The sequence below is a fragment of the Leucopleurus acutus genome (assembly GCF_964270905.1).
Source record: "Leucopleurus acutus genome assembly, chromosome: 1".
NCBI classification, from domain to species: domain Eukaryota; kingdom Metazoa; phylum Chordata; class Mammalia; order Artiodactyla; family Delphinidae; genus Leucopleurus; species Leucopleurus acutus.
Window position 1 is genome coordinate 87,740,681 of NC_139142.1, and position 20,004 is coordinate 87,760,684.

Sequence of the window (20,004 nt, forward strand, 5' to 3'; positions counted from 1 at the left end):
GCCCAGCAGGGCTCACTGGACGACCCAAAGCAAACCGCCAGGGCCTCTATCCACAGCCCCGCCTTCACCTTTGTTCCTCCCAGTTACGCAACGGTGTAGGCACCCGGGAATGGGGGGAGCGACAGGTGGCCTCCGTGCCCTCCTATGTCGCGCCAAGGGCACCCGGCCGCGCTCCAGGGTGCGCTGCGGGTAGGGGCGTCTGCCCTGCCGGCAGCGCCCCGGGCCCTCTGGACTCGCGTCCCTGGCTGTACCCTGTGAGCGCTTGAAGCCCGGGTGCAGCTTGCACTTGGCCTTGGCTCCCCGGCCCGTGGCGCCGGGCGGGGCAGCGGCGGGACCTTTCCGGAACTTTCCTGGGGTGGGGGTGGGCTCGCTCTCCCCGCCTCCAGCTTCCGCCCAGGGCCGGGCGGGCCCCAGCAGAGGCGAGAGCCCTCGCAGGGAGCGGCTGCTTTTGCTGCACCAACGCTGTGGCCGGAGGCTCTGCGCACCCCTGGGTAAGAGGCATCCTGCGGCCTATATCGGGCACTTGGCCAGGAGAGGGGGACCGGGCGGGGACAGAGATCACCCATAAGGCCGACTGTTAACCCAACTCTGTCCCAGCAGCTGGGACTGCGCGGCCCCTGTGTGTCGGGTTACATCCCTCTTCACACTTTTCTTCCCCACCCCCGGCATCTACAGCTAGTGCTGCCCTTACTGGAACCCGGGTCTTGGGACTCCTTCCGGCAGTGTCGGGCCTCGGGGTCGCGGAGAAGCTGACCTGCGAGGGGCGGTTAAAAACCGGAAGTATCCGTCGTCTTGTGTATGGGAATTTCTTGGTATCTTAGTGTGTGGGAATTTCTGGCACCTTCCGCTTGTTGACACTCAGCATGGTTCCCAGGGCGCGAGGGGTGCTCAGCCCCCAGGGGTAGGAAGTGACGTCTGCTTGCCCACAGTGGGGCACATTTATCCACACAGCTCGAGGCACGGAGGGGCGCTCAAGGAGTCAGCTTCAGCTGCGGCTGGAACCAGCAGAGGAGAGCATTTAGGGCACGTGCTGAGCAGGAACTGGTGGAAAGAGTAGAAAGGGTCCTCTCGTGGAATTGGGGTCCTTTCCTTTCCTCTTCGCTTCTCTCTTTTAGTTATAAAAGAATCCCAACCTAGCTTCTTACTCAAAGACACAGTGAGCAGAGCCTCTGGATTTGCCTGGGCTGCCCATTGCTGTAATGTAAGGGTTCTGACCCATTTTTCTGCCAATTGCCACTTTGGCATTTCTGGGAAGACTAAGGACCACTTTTTGGTGCAGTACTTTTGAAGGTGTAACATAAAAGGCATAGAATTATAAAGGAAACCTATTTCAAAACACTTGTCAACATATTAAAAGAATTTATGCAGTAGTGTATGTGCCTTTAGAAAAACGAATGCATTAAGTAACATGATCTAGCAGTGGATCTAATAGCTATCATAATTTTGAAATAGTAATGAACACAAATAATATTTCAGGATTTGGGCAATGCTTGTAATGTAAGAAAATATCTGTGATTTCTATTGGTGACACAGTAATAGGTACTACTGGTACTGCTGGGGTTTCTTGCATAAACATATGAAGAAAGTGCTAAAGTTCAGTTAGAGATTAGTGAAAATAAAGATAGAAATTTTTATCTTCCACCCAAGTTCAGGAAGTCAGGTCACATGGCTTCTGGTCTTGACACTTCCACTGACTAGCAGCACGAGCTTGTCTTTTGGACTTCTTTTCACCTTGGCTTCTTCATTGTACAGTGGAGATAATCGTACCTTCCCAAGTATTTAAGGTATCCAGTATTGCACCTGGCACAGAGGGGTGAGATAGGTACCATTTATTAAAACTTGTCTCCCTCACTAGACCCCAAGCTTGTGGCAATCACCATTATGTCCCCAATCCTGGTACATGGAATGTAGTCAATAAATATTGTTTGAATGAGTAAGTGCATTGGAGAGGGTTGCTTGTAACTACATCTAAAAAACCCAGAATTTATCCAGGGGACAGCTGGTGGTTTGCGAAATGACTCTGCTTAAAATTCGAGCTGCTTTTTCCTACTGGCTGAACAATGTAGAAACACATCTGGAGCTGGAGGGTTTGAAATGTCAATCAGGGCCTATGGGTCTGTGCGTGTGGGTCTGTGTGGCTGGTGTTTTGCCAGAGAAAATGAAATTGAGTGTTGATAGGAAACTAGAACTCCTTTGCAGAACAGTTTCTCCTCCATCTTGCCTGTGTCTAGGCCTGTTAATCTGATGTGATGTAACGCAGGAAATTGTCTTATAGGGAATGGAGACAGACCCATGATGAGGCATTTCTGGACACAGATGCACATTTCTCTTTTCTCTTTTCACGTTTCCCTGCTCCGTCACCCATTACATAACTCCTCTATGACCCTTGAAGATCTGGTAAAAAGGAGCAGAAGGTGAAAGTTGCTACAAGCTGCCTAGACTAGACCTAAAGCCAACTAGTTGCTTCTTAATTCCCAGCCTTAAAAGTCTATGTAATCCAATAAATGTGGATGGTAATAGGAAGAAGAAAAGTAGATCCAGCCAGTGAAGCCTGTGGTTTACGTTGTAAAATTGCTAAGTTGGGGCAGAGAGATGGGGAGAGAACTTTGTAAAGAACAGTAAATTTAGAGCACGCTGGGTCTGTCTACGCCTGTAACTTTGAAGAGGGCAAATGCTGGTGTTATGAACTGAATTGTGTCCCCTCAAAAATTCATATGTTGAAGCCCTAATCCTCGTACCTTAGGATCTTACTATTTGGAGAGAGGGCCTTTAAAAAGGTAATTAACGTCAAATGAGATCATAAGCGTGGGGCCCTAATCCATTACGACTAGTGTCCTTATAAGAAGAGGAAAAGACACCAGGGGTGTGCAGAGACAAGACCATTTGAGGGCATAAGAAGGTCCAAGCCTAGGAGAGAGGCCTCATGAGAAACCAGACATGCTGACACCTTGGTTTTGGACTTCTAGCCTCTAGAACTGTGAGAAATCAATTTCTGTTGTTTGAGCCACCCAGTCTGTGGTATTTTGTTATGGCAGCCTGAGCAGAATAGTATACAGGCTGAGGAATTTTACATTGAATGTGAGCTCTTTATTCTCTTTCTTCCTTTGTTGCACTGACCTTCAAGGCCATGTGTTCCAAATGATGTTGCTAAAAGATGGAGGAGGAAGGCTCAACCCAGATACGTTTTCTTGTGTCAAGCCGCTGATGTTTCTGGTTCAGTTTTTGCTGTAGGATAGCCTGATGTTAATCAGGCAGACTAATTCAACCTGGACCTTGCCCTTTGAAAACAAAAGCTAAGCATCTGACCTTTTGGTTCTGCAGGTCCATGGGATGAGCCCTCCTTGAGGCAGTGGGTGCCACATGTCTGGTTGCATGAGTGGGGTTGACTCCCAGGGTAACTGAGAATCTCAAGGTGAAAAGAGTTGGTTAATATATCAAAATATTATACTGCTGCAATTACATAGGGCCCCAAGAGGCCTTGCTCTTGAACCTCCAGCCTCTAGAACTGTGAGAAAATAAATTTCTGTTGTTTAGCTGTGGGTTCTCTCTCTCTCTCTCTCTTTTTTAATGGCAGCTCTAACAAGTTAATGTAACGTGGCACTCTATTCTAAGTCGTGATCCCAGCAGGTCCATCACTTTCTTTTAGGACCCCTCTCCTTTACCTACCCAAGAATATCTTATGCTCTCTTTCTACAGACACTCTGTATTGTCCCTTGGATCCTGTCTGAGGTCATTAAGGCCTTCTTCACCTTCATGGTCCTGACTGTTAGGAAAAACAGTCTTAAGCAAATGACCAGCCTAGCTGCTGAGCCATGTACAGAGCAGATGCTTTTATAAATGCATGGTGGGTGATGGGATGATGGTGTTGGTGATCATCCTTAAGTACCATGGGGTAATTCCTTTCCAGTCACAATGAATTTACAAATTTGACCCTAGCCCAGCCCTCAAGGAGCTTTCATTCTGTGTAGCTGGGAACCAGCAGCTCTAGCCCAATCTACAGTAATGGAGAGGGAATAGCTGTGTCTTTATCCTGGGACCAATCCCTGACTTCTGGAAGGGGGAGGCCTCAATCTTGGGGCCTATGGTGATTTCAATCTATGATACTTTCTTTTTCCCTTGGCAGTTTGCTGTAAGGCAGCCCATGGTGTCTTCATAGGAAAATGGTGTGTTTTAACAATCACCTTGTTTATAGTATAGATTGTGAGAACATCCCAAGGAGGTGCTGCGTTTAGTAAATGTGGTTTTGTGTTTCTGTGAGCACGTGCGTGGTGCTTTAAGTGGGTGACAGGCCATCCTATTTTCTGGCCAACTGGGTTTGCACGATGATCGTGAGCCTTTCAAGGTCTAGGTAATCAAATCCAAGCTTGTTTTGAGTCATAGAGTAGGAGGGACCTTTAAAGTCAGCTGGACACATCCACTTATTTTACGCTCGTGGAAGAGGACTCAAAGTGGTTGCGACTTGCCCGTGGCTCCACAATGTCTGTTTCCTCACTTATAAACAGGGATAATAATACCAACCTCTCGGGTTGTTGTGAGAAATTATGTGACGTTCACAGTGTAATGCCTGTCACATAGAAAACCTTCAGTAATTTTTTCTGATGTTTTTGTTGTGTCTGGGATAGTGCACAGCAACTGCCCAGTGAATCATGGTCAGCAATGGTGCTGGTGTCAGACTCGGGGGAAGAGAAAGGGAGATACGGTTTCCATTCTGATTATGTTCAAGGCTTGGTTACAAACCATTGTCATTCTTTGCTGCAGTAGTTTAGAGCTCCAGTCAATTTATGGAGTTAGTAGGACAAGTATTCACCTTTGAGTATCTGCTTGTGAACCTCTGTTTCCCTTTTCCCCTCGTTTAGAGGATCACAGAGTTTAAAAAAGGAAGGGACCTTTGAAACTACCCAGTCCAATCCTTTATTCCACTGATGAAGAAAACATGATCCAGAATAGTTAAGGACAGGCCCTACCTGGCACTACCTGGAATGTGGACTTGGGTCTCCTAACTCCTGACATGTCCTCAGACAAGGCTTTTGCAGGAATGGGAAACTGTGTCATTTATTTAGACATAGGAGAGACGCTAGCTTAGGGAACCTGGCACACCTGTTACTGTGTCTACCCCCTCATTCTATCCTAACCATTAAAGTATTGAACTTGGCATCTCTTCAGTCACGTTCAAACAACACATGTGTAACGTGTAATTAAAGAGTCTCTTCTCATTGTGTTAAGACCTCACACGCTGGATTCCATGGAACAATATGCCTGACAAATTGGCCAGTCCCTGTTTATAATGAAACTCCACTCCTCAGAGGCTTCTTGTATGTGAAACTCTGAGTGGGCATTCCAGCACTCCAGAGGCTGATGAGTAATTTTATTGTGATCGTTGAATGGGTTCAGGAGATCAAGGCAAAGGTGGATCCCTGCTGTGTGACTGGAAGCAAATTAATTCCACATTAGGCCTCCCTCTCCGCTGTGTCTTGTTGTACAGTCTCAGGATAGACACACACAGGCATATGCAAACATTGAAACCTTCAGTATACTTGACTAGAGGCCAACTGTGAATGGTGGGGTTGAAGGGGAGCTAAATTGTGATGATTTATACACTAGAACATGAGTGGTCAAGCTCCCACTGGCTAAAACAAGCAGAGAAACAAGGCACTTCCCCCCATATAATTCAGACAAAACCTTTAACTTTTAGTTGAAATAATCCAATTGACAGTCTTATTGTTTCTTTTTCTGGAGCTGTAATGTGAGAGAATTCTCTTTCTGTAAATAGGATTTTTATTTTCTGCTTAGCAAATGTATGGTTTGGTGAAGTTGTCAGTCCCCCCCTATTGCAAAGCTCTCTGATTGTAAAATGAACATAGGCTAGGGAAACTTGTAGGAAATTTCTCAGTAGCAAAGGGAGCCACTGTTTCATTGCCATGTCCTCATTAGTAACTCTTTTTTTTTTTTTTTTTTTTTTTTTGCTGTACGTGGGCCTCTCACTGTTGTGGCCTCTCCCGTTGCGCAGCACAGGCTCCGGACGCGCAGGCTCAGCGGCCATGGCTCACAGGCCCAGCTGCTCCGCGGCATGTGGGATCTTCCCGGACAGGGGCACGAACCCGTGTCCCCTGCATTGGCAGGCGGACTCTCAACCACTGCGCCAACAGGGAAGCCCCCTCATTAGTAACTCTTAATCAGTAATTCTTTAAAGAAAATTCCTACAGTTTCCCCCTAAAGAGTTAGGTAACTAAAAAACCCAATGTGACTCTAAACCCTGAGTCATCAGAGAGCTGTCCGGGATTGTTTCTGTTGCCTGGATGATTTTCTCTTGGTCCACTACTAGAGCACTACCTTCACAGCTTCATGTTTAAACAAATATTTGGCATTGTAACAGCTCTAGAGGTAGAGTTCCAACATGGCCCTGCAGGCCTAAATGAAGATTGCCCCATTTTCTTTATTTGTTAACAAAATAGTAATCCAGTTCCTGAATTCAAGGGGAGGTGAGCTGAGAGGAAGGGCGCCACCTGCCTAACCCCTTCTCGGGCTCAGCTCCTTCGGCTCCTTCGTTCTCAGGGCCCTCAAGGGGCGTGGTTTCCTTCTCTCTCACCCTGCTTTGGATCTTCACTGCACTCTGAGTAGTCCAGTACTGTTACTTACACTGTCTCTCCAGTATAGCCACCTGAACAAGGTCCCGGTTCACATCCTTCCTTCTTTATCCCCTATGGCTAATTTGTCACAAAAATTCCTTCAACATCTGTTTTGCATTCACACCTTCATCTCTGTTCTCCTGTCTATTCGAAGCCCTTGCTGGTGCCTGAATTTCTGAATCAGCCATTTAATGGACCTTCATATTCCTGGTCTTCCCTGGGACAATAGACTCTTCTTATTCATCCCAGGTTCCGCAGTGCTTAGCACAGTACCTGGGACATAGTAAACACTCAAAAATGCTGAACTCAACTGAATTGCTCTAAGTCATCCTTTCGACTTCTCCCCAGGGGGTCTTTTTCAGTTTCCTTAAGAACTTCCAAGGGCTCTCACTGCCTTTAGCAGGGACCACAGCTCGTGTGCAGCGAGGGCTGAGCAGTAACAAAGGAGTATCGTAGGCCACGTGGGGCTGGGTGAGAGCTGGAACCTCGTGCAGGGTCTAGATGGGCAGTGATGGCTCAGCTCCAGCCGAGAGTTGACATGTGAGAATGTGGGTTCAGTGTTGTCAGAGAGGCCAATAATCTGGAATCTCAAGGGTAAGATATCCAAAAATTTTAATGTTGGCACTAATTCAAAATTTAAGCATAATTTGTGAGTCAAACAGAACACAGCTCTGGTCTGCATTGGTCCTGCAGGTTGCTACTTTGTGACCCCTAGATGAGATTATGAATTGTCTAGGATTAAGCTTCCAACCCCAAATTTTACTTAATATGCCTATACAGTCTTATTTCTCTGTCTTCCCAGTTGGCACCAGCTTAGGCTCCCTTCTCCTTGTCCACAGTTATGCCATGCTCCTTCTAGCATTTGGGATTCTATCTCCCAAATCCCTAACTTGTCCCAAACTAGCCCAGATCGGCCCTTGCCTAGACTTCCCTGTTTCTGCCCACACAATGCCTCTCTCTTCAGCTGCCATGATTCAACTTTGGCTTCGTCCCCACAGGGGCCCTTCTTACCTCTCATCCAGTCATTCTCTTTCCCTTACCTCTGTCTTATCTGAATCTTTCTTTCTTTCTTTTTTTTTTTCTGCAGTACACGGGCCTCTCACTGTCGTGGCCTCTCCCGTTGCGGAGCCCAGGCTCCGGACGCGCAGGCCCAGCGGCCATGGCTCACGGGCGCAGCCGCTCCGCGGCATGTGGGATCCTCCCGGCCCGGGGCACAAACCCACGTCCCCTGCATCGGCAGGCGGACCCCCAACCACTGCGCCACCAGGGAAGCCCTTTATTTGTATTTCTAATGCTAGCACTGAATCAGGCCCTTATCATTATACCTGGACCTCTGTACTAGTCTCCTAACTGATGTCCAGAATTGGTTTTGTCTCTCTTTTGATTTAATTTTCTCCTGGACACTAGATTGATCTTCTCAAAGCTTTCCCCTCTGTTCTGAAAACTTTGATATATAAAGCCTCAGTTCCCTAGCATGGCCCTTTATAATCGGGCTATGATGTTTCTTTATTATCTACTCCTCTCAATATCAGTCATATGTGGTTGGCCTTCCCAGCTTATTAGTCAGGGTCTTGTGAAACACTTGGCACACTCAAACAGTGCTGTTAAGAAGGGTTTAATGAAACAACTAGTTACAAAGATGTGGGCAGGGTTAAAGGGAACCAACAAGAGTGGTGAAGCAATGGTATTGATTTGGGGCCTGAAGAAGCAAGTAGAGGGATTACTAGAACCCTGAGTCAGGGCGGTAGCTGAGGAGAAGGCCACCCCACAGGAACCAAGGCCTTCAGCTGGAGGAATCCAGCATTGCTCAGCTGAGGCTTGGCTGGGAGGGGTCTGGGGAATCAATATCCGAATTTCATTCTTTTCGCATCCTCTGATCTCCTGGTGCCTCCCACTGGCTGAATCCAACTGGAAGCCAGAGGACCAGGGAGGCCAGCTGATGCGCACCTCGCAGGTCAGCTCCCAGGGTTTGGAGAGGGCAGAGAAGGCTGGAGAGAGGTCTGGAGGGCAGTAGCCTACTCTTTGATTCATTTACCTATGCTGTTCCCTCCCATAGCATCTTCACCTGTCCAAATGCTGCCAATCTTTTACGTGCTGCTCAGATTCTGTTTCACCAAGTTTTCATGGATTATTTCTTCTCTCCTCAAAACACCTAAGGTGTTTAGCTCATACTGATTACATTGTACTTTGCTTCTGCTAGTTAAATCTAAGATGTGGGATATAAACCCAGATTTTTGGAAGCCGGCGCCAACTTTCCTTCCCCTAATCCAGAGATGATGTAGGTGGTGGAAAACACAGGTGCCTCATTTTCTGGCAACTGTCCCTGAGGAGGTGGCTAGAGAGTGCTGCACTCCTGGTAGGCTGCAGAGGTTTTCTGCCTGTTGCCACCAACTCTTTGGACCCCAGGGTTGACAAGAAGGGCCCAGATACTCGATAAGTGTTGTGGGGATAGATGGGACCAGAGTTAGAACCAGAGTCTCCAACCATCAAGAGGTTTCAATCTCTCTGAGAAAACAGATGCATCAAAATGCCAACAAATAACAGTGACCACAAGAAAGTTCCAAGAAGGGCAAGACAGGTACCATGACTTGTAGAACCAACCTGGGCTGGAGGGACTAGAGAAGCTGGGACTTGGACTGCACTTTGGGCCACGGCTAAGGTGAGGAGACAGGAAGGGGCATTTCAGAAGGGAATAATAGCCGGGGGTGAGGGGCTAACGTGTACTCCATTCCACTAGAATGTAAGTTCCGTCAGCACAAGGACCTGATGTGACACGTTCACTGGTTTTTTTCCCAGCACAGCTCCTGGCGTAATGAAGGATAGGATCTCAGTAATTGTCTTAGTCTGTTTGGGCCGCTATAACAAATACAGTAGCCCCCTGTTATCGGTGGGAGAATACGTCCCAAGACCCATCCCCCTCCCCCGGCCCCAGTGGATGCCTGAAACCATGCATAGTACCGAATCCTGTATATACTATGTTTTTTCCTCTATGTGCATACCTGTGATAATGTTTAATTTATAAATTAGGTACCGTAAGAGACTAACGATAATAAAATAGGACAATTATAACAATGTACTATAATGACAGTTATGTGAATGTGGTCTTCAAAATATCTTGCTGTATGAATTTAATGCCTTTTCCATCCTAACTAAGCACTTATCACACCGGGGCTGTAACTTTGGCAGTATGAGATGCAACATCAATACTAACACGAATTTCTTTTTCCTTCTTCATAATTTCATGGATAGAAGATTCATTCCTACTGTAGACCTTAGCAAACTCAGTATATGATTTCTTTTATTTTCTTAAGTCAAGAACTTTCACCTTTTCAATTAGAGGGAGCATTTTACATCTTCTCTTTGGCAAATCCAAATTGCCAGCATTGCTCCTCTTGTGCTTTGGGGCCTTCGTTAGGTGAAACAAGGGTGACTTGAACACAGCACTGAAATACAGTTGATCTGATAACCGAGGTGGCCCCTAAGTGACTAAGGGGCAGCATACGCTGGACAGAGTGATGATTGATATCCCAGGTGGGGTGGAGTGGGATGGCGTGAGATTTCATCACACCACTCAGAATGGCGTGCAGTTTTGAACTTATGAATTTTTTATTTCTGAAATTAAAAATTTAATTTCATTTAATATTTTTGGACTGAAGGTCACTGTGGATAATTGAAACCACAGAAAGCAAAACTGTGAGTAAGGAGGGACTACTGTACCACAGACTGGGTGGCTTATAAATGACAGAAATTGATTTCTAACAGTTCTAGAGCCTGGAAGGTCCAAGATCAAGGTGCCAGCATAGTTGAGTCAGGGCCAATGTCTTTTCCCTGTGTCCTCACATAGTAGAAGGGGTGAGGGATCTCCCCGGACCTTCTTTTATAAGGCACTAATCCCATTCATGAGGGTTCCACCCTCATAACCTCATCACCCCCAAAGGCCTCACCTACTAATACCATAACCTTTGGGAGTTAGGATTTCAACGTATGAATTTTGGGAGGGCACAAACATTTAGAGCATAGAATGAATTAGCAGATGGATGGATTTATTCAGTACCTTTGTATGTCAGATGTGTACACAGTGAAGGAAGGTAGTAATTAATTCAGAAACACTCTATTGAGTGTAGAGGAAAACACAAAGCACTAGGACACATCCCTACTCAAGCTAGAAAGGGAAAGATGTACACACATCTCACTACCTTTAACCTTCCAATATTTAAATTAGACATTCTAATGTTAAAAAAACCTTTCCCTTGGGGAATCCTGTGGTGGTCCAATGGTTAGGACTCCACGCTTCCACTACAGGGGGCCTGGGTTTGATCCCTGCTTGGGGAACTAAGATCCTGCAGGCCACACAGTGCGGCCAAAACCAACCAAACACCTTTCCCCTGAAATTTGGCTCACCTTATTATTGACCTACCTTATCAGTAACTGGCAAGCTCTGCTGTTCTTCCATTAGCATCTAAAGCTAATAGACTGGGAATGGGACCAGGACTGGGTGGGGAAATTTCTGTCCATCTGCACAGGTCCTTGTATGTAGTAGGTACTCAACGAATACTTGTAGAAACATTCTTAGATACAGCAGAATTGTGGCCATGCAGATTTCATGTAACTCTTTCTTTCCATAAAGATATGATTGCACATTTAGCATAGCTAAATGTAATTTAATCTGCATACCTTTTGTGTAGGAAATAAATCTGTAAATAAAAATATAGCTTAGGTGATGTTTTTTGAGCACTTCTGGCTGATGACACCTCTCTTTTATCAAGGTTAAATGGCTAAAATATATAGGAAAACTTTCCTTGTTGGAGAAGATATCCCGTTTCAGTACATTAATAGAGTGGGACAAAAGAGAGGACCGCCCGGTGCTGTATTCGTCAGGAGTAATTATTGCATTAAAAAATCATACCGTAGCTATGTTATTTAGTTGCAAAACTTGGCTCACTCACTCACATAATTATAGCATTCAACAGTAATATGTAATTAAATTGCTTTTTAAATGCCACCTGACAGTTCAGCGAGTTTGTAAGGAGAAGGAGTAGAGCAAAATTTGTTAAACATGTAAAATCTTCCATCTGACTGGACAGTAGTGAAGGCACTTTAATGTAGTGTATTAAAATGTACCTGGGATTTGTTTTCAATGAGGCATGGTGAAACCAGCACATCAGGAGATGACCACCATGAAGGACAAAGTTTTGACTCTGAGTTCCCTAGGAATGGGAGGCCTGGTACACCATGTACCAGGGCCACATGGGGAAGCATGCAGGTTGGTCAGGAGGCAGAAAAATTCAGGAAAACCTGTAATGTGGTTTTCATGAGGCAGGGGGAACAGGCGGACCAGGTTTGGGATTGGCTAATTTGAATAATTTTAGTGGGCTCTGGCGTATAGGGACTGCCCTGGTTGTCTGATGTCTGGTCCTGGGATGATTAGGGCAGAAGAATGTTGCCTTCTGGAATGTAAAAGCCAGACAGAGGAAGTGGTTCGGGTATGGACTCTGGGTTTGTTGGCTTTACTTATCAAAGGTGTGCTCCTAGACTGAGTTGTGTACTGTCTTTAGGAGTTGGTTAGCCCTGAGAGGGGCAGTCTCTTTAGGACTAACAAAGTCCCCAAATGTCAAACAATCATAAAATACAGAAATTAAAAACATGATTAATACAGTAGGATTCAAAATATCTCCAGGAAGTTTTCATGAAGTGTCTTATTCAGTGCCATTGATAAGTGCCACAAATATGCCTACATACTTGCATGTACTTCGGATTGAGATGAGCTCACATTAAGGTACCATAGCATTTAGGGGGCAGTGTTTGGTATTTTCCTGGCAATCCAATCACAGTGACAATTTCCTTCCTGAGATTTTTTCCATATTTGGACCTGCCCTTTGATAGTTTAAGTCAGAGGGTGTGATGGCCAATATCATGTGTCAACTTGACTGGGCCACAGGGTGCCCAGATGTTTGGTTAAACATTATTCTGGGTGTGTCTATAAGGGTGTTTCTGGAGGAATCAGACTGGGGAAAGAAGATTGTCCTCCTCGGTGTGGGTAGTGTCATCCAATCAGTTGAAGGTCTGAATAGAACAAAAAGGCTGACCCTCCCACGAGGAAGAGAGAACCCTTCCTGTCTGCCTGCCTTGACCTGGGACATTGGTTTCCTCCTGCCTTGGTATTTGAACTGAAACATCAGCTTTACCTGGATCTTGAGCCCGCTGTTCCTTTGGACTGAAACTCCACCGTTGCCTCTCCTGGATCTCCAGCTTACTGACTGCAGATCTTGGGGCTTAGCCTCCATAATGGTGTGAGCCAATTTCCAGGAGTGCCCTTTGTATAATAGGGAAAGTGATGATGTTTGCTTTGGTTCTCTCCCTCTCTCCTTTCCATCCCCTCCGGTTTAATCCTGGTTTTGTCCTTTTTTGGCTGTGTGGCCTTGATGTAACCAGTCTCCTGGAGCCTCACTTTTTTCAGCTGGTAAAATGGGGATGATATGTCTACCTCTAGTGCCTAGCACAGTGCCTGGCACATCGGAGTCTGAGATGGTGCAGTGATGAGCCAGTTTTACAATAGGGGTCAGGATCTAGCTTCAGATTGTCCAAAGTAGCCATGGTATGCTGGCAAGGGGTGGGAGGGGCTTTTGCAGAGAACTGGTAGAGGGAGGGACCAGGCCAGTTCAGTGAGTCCCAGAGGGGTGGGTGGGCAGAGTGCCCTAGAGGAGTGCAGTAGGCACTAGAGGTGGATTTACCCAGAAGCAAATGAAGTTTAAGCTTTTGGGCCTCTCTCTTGCACAGGTCTCTGTGGGTGCTGGGAGTTCCAGGAGCGGAAGGGTAGCCAGGTTATAACCAGAAAGCATTATGCTTACGTTTCTGTTAAACTGCCTAAGAGAGATCTCAGAAGAGTCTTGACTCACCAAGGATCCAGACATTTATTTGGACTTGTTTTCTCATTCCAAATTAATATTAACTATCTAATTTTGTATTTGTAATTTTGGGTCTCCAACGTGTATAGGCTTCAATGCCCATAAAACCTGGATCTGCCCCTGCCTGGAGGGCTGCCCTTCTGGGGGATGGCATGTGGAGCCCCAGCAAAGAGGTCATCTTGAGATTCGGAGCCGGGAGAAGGTCCAGACTGGGAGCTCTCCACCTCTGAATTGCAGGCTCCCGCTAATGCCTGCGTTGCTGCTCCAAAGGGCATTCAGAAAAAGTTGCTGTTCACGGAAAGGACTCACTGTAGCTCTGACCCTGCTGCAGATTCAAGTGACCTTTGGAAGATCACCTCGGCCCTCTGAGCCTCAGTTTTCCCATTTGTAAAGTGGTATCGATACCTCCAGTGTAGACTCAGGTATGGGTCCTGTGAATTGTAAAGCTCTAGGCACTTGGGAGGGAAGTATCATAATTGTGTTGCTACTACTTGTATTTCTGTTATCTTGCTATTACTTGAAATAGGCTTAGACCTTAACATTTCAGTGACTAAAGAGCAAAGGTAATGTCCACCCTGACACGCTGTTTTTTGATTTCTGTTTTTTGCTGTTTCATTCATTCGTTCATTTTAATTTTTTATTGAGGAAACTTTCCAGCATATACAAAAATTCACAGATTACCACAAGGAATGCCCATATATATATCCATCAATTGGCTTCAGATTATTATCAACTCTGAAATAATGCCATTTGCAGCAATGTGGATGGACCTAGAGATTATCATACTAAGTGAAGTAAGTCAGACAGAGAAAGACAAATAACATATGATATCACTTATATGTGGAATCTAAAAAAATGATACAAATGAACTTATTTACAATTACAAAACAGAAGTAGACTCAGACATAGAAAACAAACTTATGGTTACCGAAGGGGAAACGAGGGGGCAGGGATAAATTTGGAATTTGGATAAATTTGTATTTGGCAACAGATGCAGACTACTATATATAAAATAAACAACCAGGACCTACTGTATAGCACAGGGAACTATATTCAATATCTTGTAATAACCTATAATGGAAAAGAATCTGAAAAAGAATATATATATATATATATAATGGAATCACTTTGCTGTACACTTGAAACATTGTAAATCAACTATACTTCAATTAAAAAAATTATTATCAACTCATGGCCAATCTGATATCATCTACACTCCTACCTACTCACCTCCTGTAATATTTTTGAGCAAATCCCAAATCATTTAAACTGCAAGAATGCCAGTATTTTAAAAATTTAAGGGCCCATAAAAACTTACATCAATACTATTATTCTACCTCACTCATCCCCCAAAAAACTTAAAATTTTTTTCTTCCAATTTGTGTAGTAAGCTAAAATTTAATATCATATATTCCCGCCCAACTCGCTCCCTGGGGCATAAGTTACTTTACATTTGAATTAAATAAAATTCAGCTGGTAGGCATTTTCCCTGAATTATCTCTTAGGTCTAACACTGTGAGAACTCAATTAAGGAGTAAGTTTGAATTAACCTCTGCTCTTTAATCAGTGAGGTGACCTTAGGCAGGTGCTCTAACTTTACACTAGACCTCAATTTTCTCATCTGTAAATGGCGATACTAACACCCTCTTTACAAAGTTATTGTCTCTGAGACAGCATAGGTACAACTAGTAAACACTCAGTAAATGTTAGCTATTATTATTATGATAGTTTCTCCCTACGTTTTCTTATCGAACCCTGTCTTCTGGAAGTAATTTTGTTGAGAGATGTAAATAACTGATGATAGCCTTGGCTGATTTAAGTTAAAAGGCCCAGCAAGCCCAAGGGGGAGGAGCGAATGGAGGAGGAAGAGCCTTCCAGGAGTCTTACCACCTGGGCACTAGGTGTAAGCCCAGCCCGTGCTGTGTAGACAAGGTTCACTTGTGTCTCAGAGGCTGGGACCCACAGGGATGCAAACCCTCAGGACATCACAGCTCAGCATAAGCTTGGCTGGGAAGCTGGAGGTCCAGAGGTCAGGTAGGAGGAACGGGGTGGGTGGTGAGAGGTGGAGGCTATTCATTGTCTGTTTTCCTCTTTGATTTTTGAAGTTGTCTACAAAGACGATATAATAAAGGTTGGCCTTGTAGTTATTGAAACCGAAAGCAATGAGGGCCCAGCCTGGCATGGGCTTGAGATAAGACAGTTGTGACCCATACAAAGACCCCCTGTTTCCTCAAGAGCAAAAATAGCTGAAAGATTGACTGAGTCTTGCTGGCCTGTTGGGTCTTTCATTAAGATGCTCTGAATAAGCCTTGTTTAGAGGCCAGCTCTTTTTGAACTGGGCCAAGTGTCCTAGCTGACACCCGGCGAGTGGCATGCACGTGGCATAGGATTAGAGAGCTCTCGACACTGGCGGTCTGCGGCTTGTCCCAGAAAGGCTGGCTGTGAGAGGTGGGGGAGTCCCAAAGACTTGTCTAGACCAAGGGGTCTGGAGTCAGCAGCCGGTGATGTAAGTAGGAGATGCCTAGCAGGCTGTTTTATTTTTCAATCAGCAGGGATTTTACTTCAGTCAGACTACAGCTATAACAAAGCATTTATTTTGATTCTTTGAAGGAAGCCCTCAATTGATTTAGCATTAATTGAATTTTTATCTAACTTAAAAGCATGACGTTATTTAACTAGGACATGTATTTGTTATATGAAATACATTTTTTTCAACTAAATAAATGTGCCACTTGTTAAATGAAAGTTAATTTTGCCCTATTTATTGATCCTTTTAAAGAGTGGGTGTTTCACCTTGTAAGAGGGTAGAGAGGAAGCAACTGCATTCGTCTGCATCGTTAGTGGGTAATTCTTATTTCTTAACCTAACAGGTAGATGTGTTTCAGGCTCCCTTCTAGGGAGACTCAGAGACTTAGATTTATGCTCCTGAGTTATTTTGTTGACAGAGGTTTTTTATTTCTTTTCTGTTGACTTCAGGGTCCAGTTTGGCCTTTCCTTTTTTTTTCATTCTGGTTAAGATTGTGTGACCTGCTTCCTTCAATTGTCTGTTTTTTTGATTGTTGCTCCAGACTTGGTTTAGGTCAATGTCAGAAATTTCTCTTGGTTCCTGTCGATATTTTCTGACACTACTTCTAACACCAGGTGTATGTCTTTTCCAACACCAGCCAGTTCTCTGACACCAACTGGTTAGTTCTGATGTTAGCTCCCAGAGCTGCAAATGGCATCCCAGGCGACCCACACTTCTGCCTGCCTGACTACAAATTTTGGGGCTCCCAGGATGCCCTCTTAGGTTTGATAATTTGCTAGACTGACACACAGAACTCAGGAAAACACTTCACTTATGCTTACCAGTTTCTTATAAAGCTTATTTCAACTCAGGAATGGCCAAATGGAAGAGATGCGTAGGGCAAGGTATGGGCTGGGGTGGGGGGAGAGGGTGGGGGGGTGCCACAGAACTTCCATGACCTCTCTGGGTGTGTCACCACCCTCCCAGCACTTCAGCACGTTCACCAACCCCGAAGCTCTCAGAATCTCATTGTTGAAGAGGTTTTTTTTAAAAAAATTTTTTTTTATTTATTTATTTATTTTTGGCTGTGTTGGGTCTTTGTTGCTGTGCGCGGGCTTTCTCTAGTTGCAGCGAGCAGGGGTTACTCTTCCTTGCGGTGTGCGGGCTTCTCATTGCGGGGGCTTCTCTTGTTGCGGAGCATGGGCTCTAGGCACGCGGGCTTCAGGAGTTGTGGCACGCGGGCTCAGTAGTTGTGGCTCGCGGGCTCTAGAGCGCAGGCTCAGTAGTTGTGGCGCCCCAGCTTAGTTGCTCCACGGCATGTGGGATCTTCCTGGACCAGGGCTTGAACCCGTGTCCCCTGCACTGGCAGGCGGATTCTTAACCACTGTGCCACCAGAGGAGCCCCTGTTCAAGAGTTTTTATAGAATTCAATCTCCAGCCCCACTTCCTCCCAGAGACTGGGGGCGGGGCTGAAAATTCCAACCCTCTAATGACGTGTTTGGTCTTTCTGGTGAACGGCCTCCATCGTGAAGCTATCTAGGGGTCCCATCCTGAGTCGCTTCATTGACATTAACAGTTATGGTTGAAAGGGGCTCCTTATTATTATTTGCTATTGAATAACAACTCCTGTCACCCAGGAAATTCCAAGGGTTTTAGGAGCTTTGTACCATGAACAGGGAATAAAGTGCAAATATATATATTTTATTATACCACAGTTGCAAAGTGGGATACTAAAAGATTATGATTATTGTCCTGGGTTTTTTCTGGTCTTTGACCTTGAATCATGCCCTACCTTCTCCATAAATAGCATTAGATTGTGGTTCTGGTTCTTCTGATCCGAAGGTGAGGATGACATTACATTGTTAGAATGGGAGTGTTCCTGAGATTTTCAAGTGTTTTCAAGCTTGGAACATTTCCTCTAACACGTTCTTTTATGTTTGTGAAATTTTTGTTTATGATTCACAAGTGAAATTTGACTGCAAAGACCAGGATATTCTGCTTGATGACTGTTTTTAATGAAGTTGATAGAACTGGTTCGGAGGACTTTGTGTTTATTTACACTGAATCCAGAAATAGGCTATGGGTAACTGCTGAAATAAAACAGAACCAGCCTTCTTGGCTGAATGAGGGAAATATTTGCATAAACTCTTCCTCTTTCAAGAGGAGAACCATGGGGTATCAGGCTGGAAGGGAATTAGGAGGTTGAAGAGCCTCAGATGGCGTGGTTGGAAAGCAGAAACTTAGCCAGGCCTCCTTAATTTAGATCATTACTTTGTAACTCTTTCCATGTAGTTAAGATGTTGTGTCAGGACCATGAAAAAGTGGTTTCCCTAAAAGGCAAGTGAGGAGTTTTGCTGTGATTCCGTTGTTCTGTGGACATATAGAAAGGCAGGATGTGATGACTGTCTATTCACCATAAAATATCTTCTTCCCTAGCAAACAGCAGTATCCTACTTGGTGATTTCCTCCACTCCTCAATGATTAAGAAACAAAGAACAAACAAACAAAAAACCCAACCAAACAAATAAAACCGAATTGAGTGATTTTTAAACTTTAAAGCTCATTAAAGAAAACGTGAGAAAAGCACATGCAAAGAAGAGGGGAAAAAATCAATTATAGTGTTATCAAAACATTGCTAATATTTAGGTGTCAGTACTGTGCAAAAAATGGTTTCCCTTTTGTGGGAAGTGTGGAAAAGATATCTGGATTTTTTTCATTTAAGATTATCATGTAAGCACTGTTTTGCTGTTATTGATAGAGATAATAGATATAGTGGTTTAAAGCAGAGGCTCTGGCACTGAAGTGCCCAGGTTCAAATCACAGCCCACCATTTGTGAGCTCCCTGCCTCAGTTTTATCATCTGTAAAATGGGGATGATAATGACAGCCATCTCACAAGTTAGATGTTTATGTAAAGGACTTAGTACATGTTTGTTATTCTCATCAAAATAGATTTCATTATTATAACATTAATATATGTGTACAGTAGAGATTTTATAAGATACAGAAAAGCGGAAGAAATCAAAATCACCCATTATTCTAAAACCCAGAGAAAACCCACTTACCCAGTGTTAACATTTTCCTATTTTTTTAAAATACACTTTCTCTTACATAGTTGAGCTCATATTGTAATTCCAGTTTATATCCTGATCGTTACGTAATTATTCTGGAAAAGACTAATTATGTAAACATAATTTGAAAAGACTACATAGGTCATCTTGTGTAACCATATTTTACTTAACCCTTCCCCAAAGTTTTAACAAGCAGATGGCTATTCCTGCCCATCTCCCCGCACCCACCCCCATATTTAAAAGAGAAGTAATCATAAATTAGCCTTGGTTAGAATAGACTGGAGCCTGAGCCTTCCTTGGCCAGCGTGGAGCCTGCAGTTGTTTTTTCTGTAACCAGGACGTAATCAGATCCAATCCACAAACCAGTTAACTCAGGGTTGAACGTATTATGAATGAATATGTGAGATATATCTTTGTAAAGGTTTGTCTTCTTAAGTATTAGAGGTTACTTCCTTAGAACAGAGTCCCAGAAATGGAAATGCAGGGTCAAAGGATGAGAAATGTTTTCTATAAGGGTCATACTGATTTAAACTTGTGGCAACGGTGTATGAGCCTGCCCCACTTTCTGTAGCCCCCATGTCCCTTCCCCCAGCTCTGGGTTGCTTTTCAGATCTGAAATATTGAGGAAATTGTCAGGGGTTCCAAAACACTGGAGTAGAGTTAATCTTAATTAAAATCATCACTCCGGCCCCTCCTTCTCACTCCTCCAGGGCCCTTCTTTCTTCCTTTCCTTTTCCCTCCCAGCTTTCTCTAATTCCCTCGTGTAGCCTTCCTCTTCTCCACTGGAGGCGGTGGAGGTGGGGGGAGTCATATAATTAAGTTGTTCCCGTTAAGAAGTTGGTGAACTTAGCAGCTAGACGTGTTATCCCCCAGCTGGTTACTTGCATTTTAATAAAG

The 20,004-nt window shown here is 44.5% G+C and overlaps 1 protein-coding gene across 2 annotated transcripts in view; it reads left to right on the top strand.

Annotated features, from left to right (window-relative positions):
• Positions 1 to 384: 384 nt before the first annotated feature.
• Positions 385 to 20,004, top strand: part of SQOR (sulfide quinone oxidoreductase) — a 46,030-nt gene continuing 26,410 nt past the window's right edge. The window contains exon 1 of one of the 2 annotated variants that reach the window (XM_082840855.1): positions 385 to 491. The gene's annotated coding sequence lies outside the window, so the exon portion shown is untranslated. Of the gene's footprint in view, positions 492 to 13,646; positions 13,954 to 20,004 lie in introns of those variants that run through there. The other variant, XM_082840856.1, reaches the window with a different exon arrangement.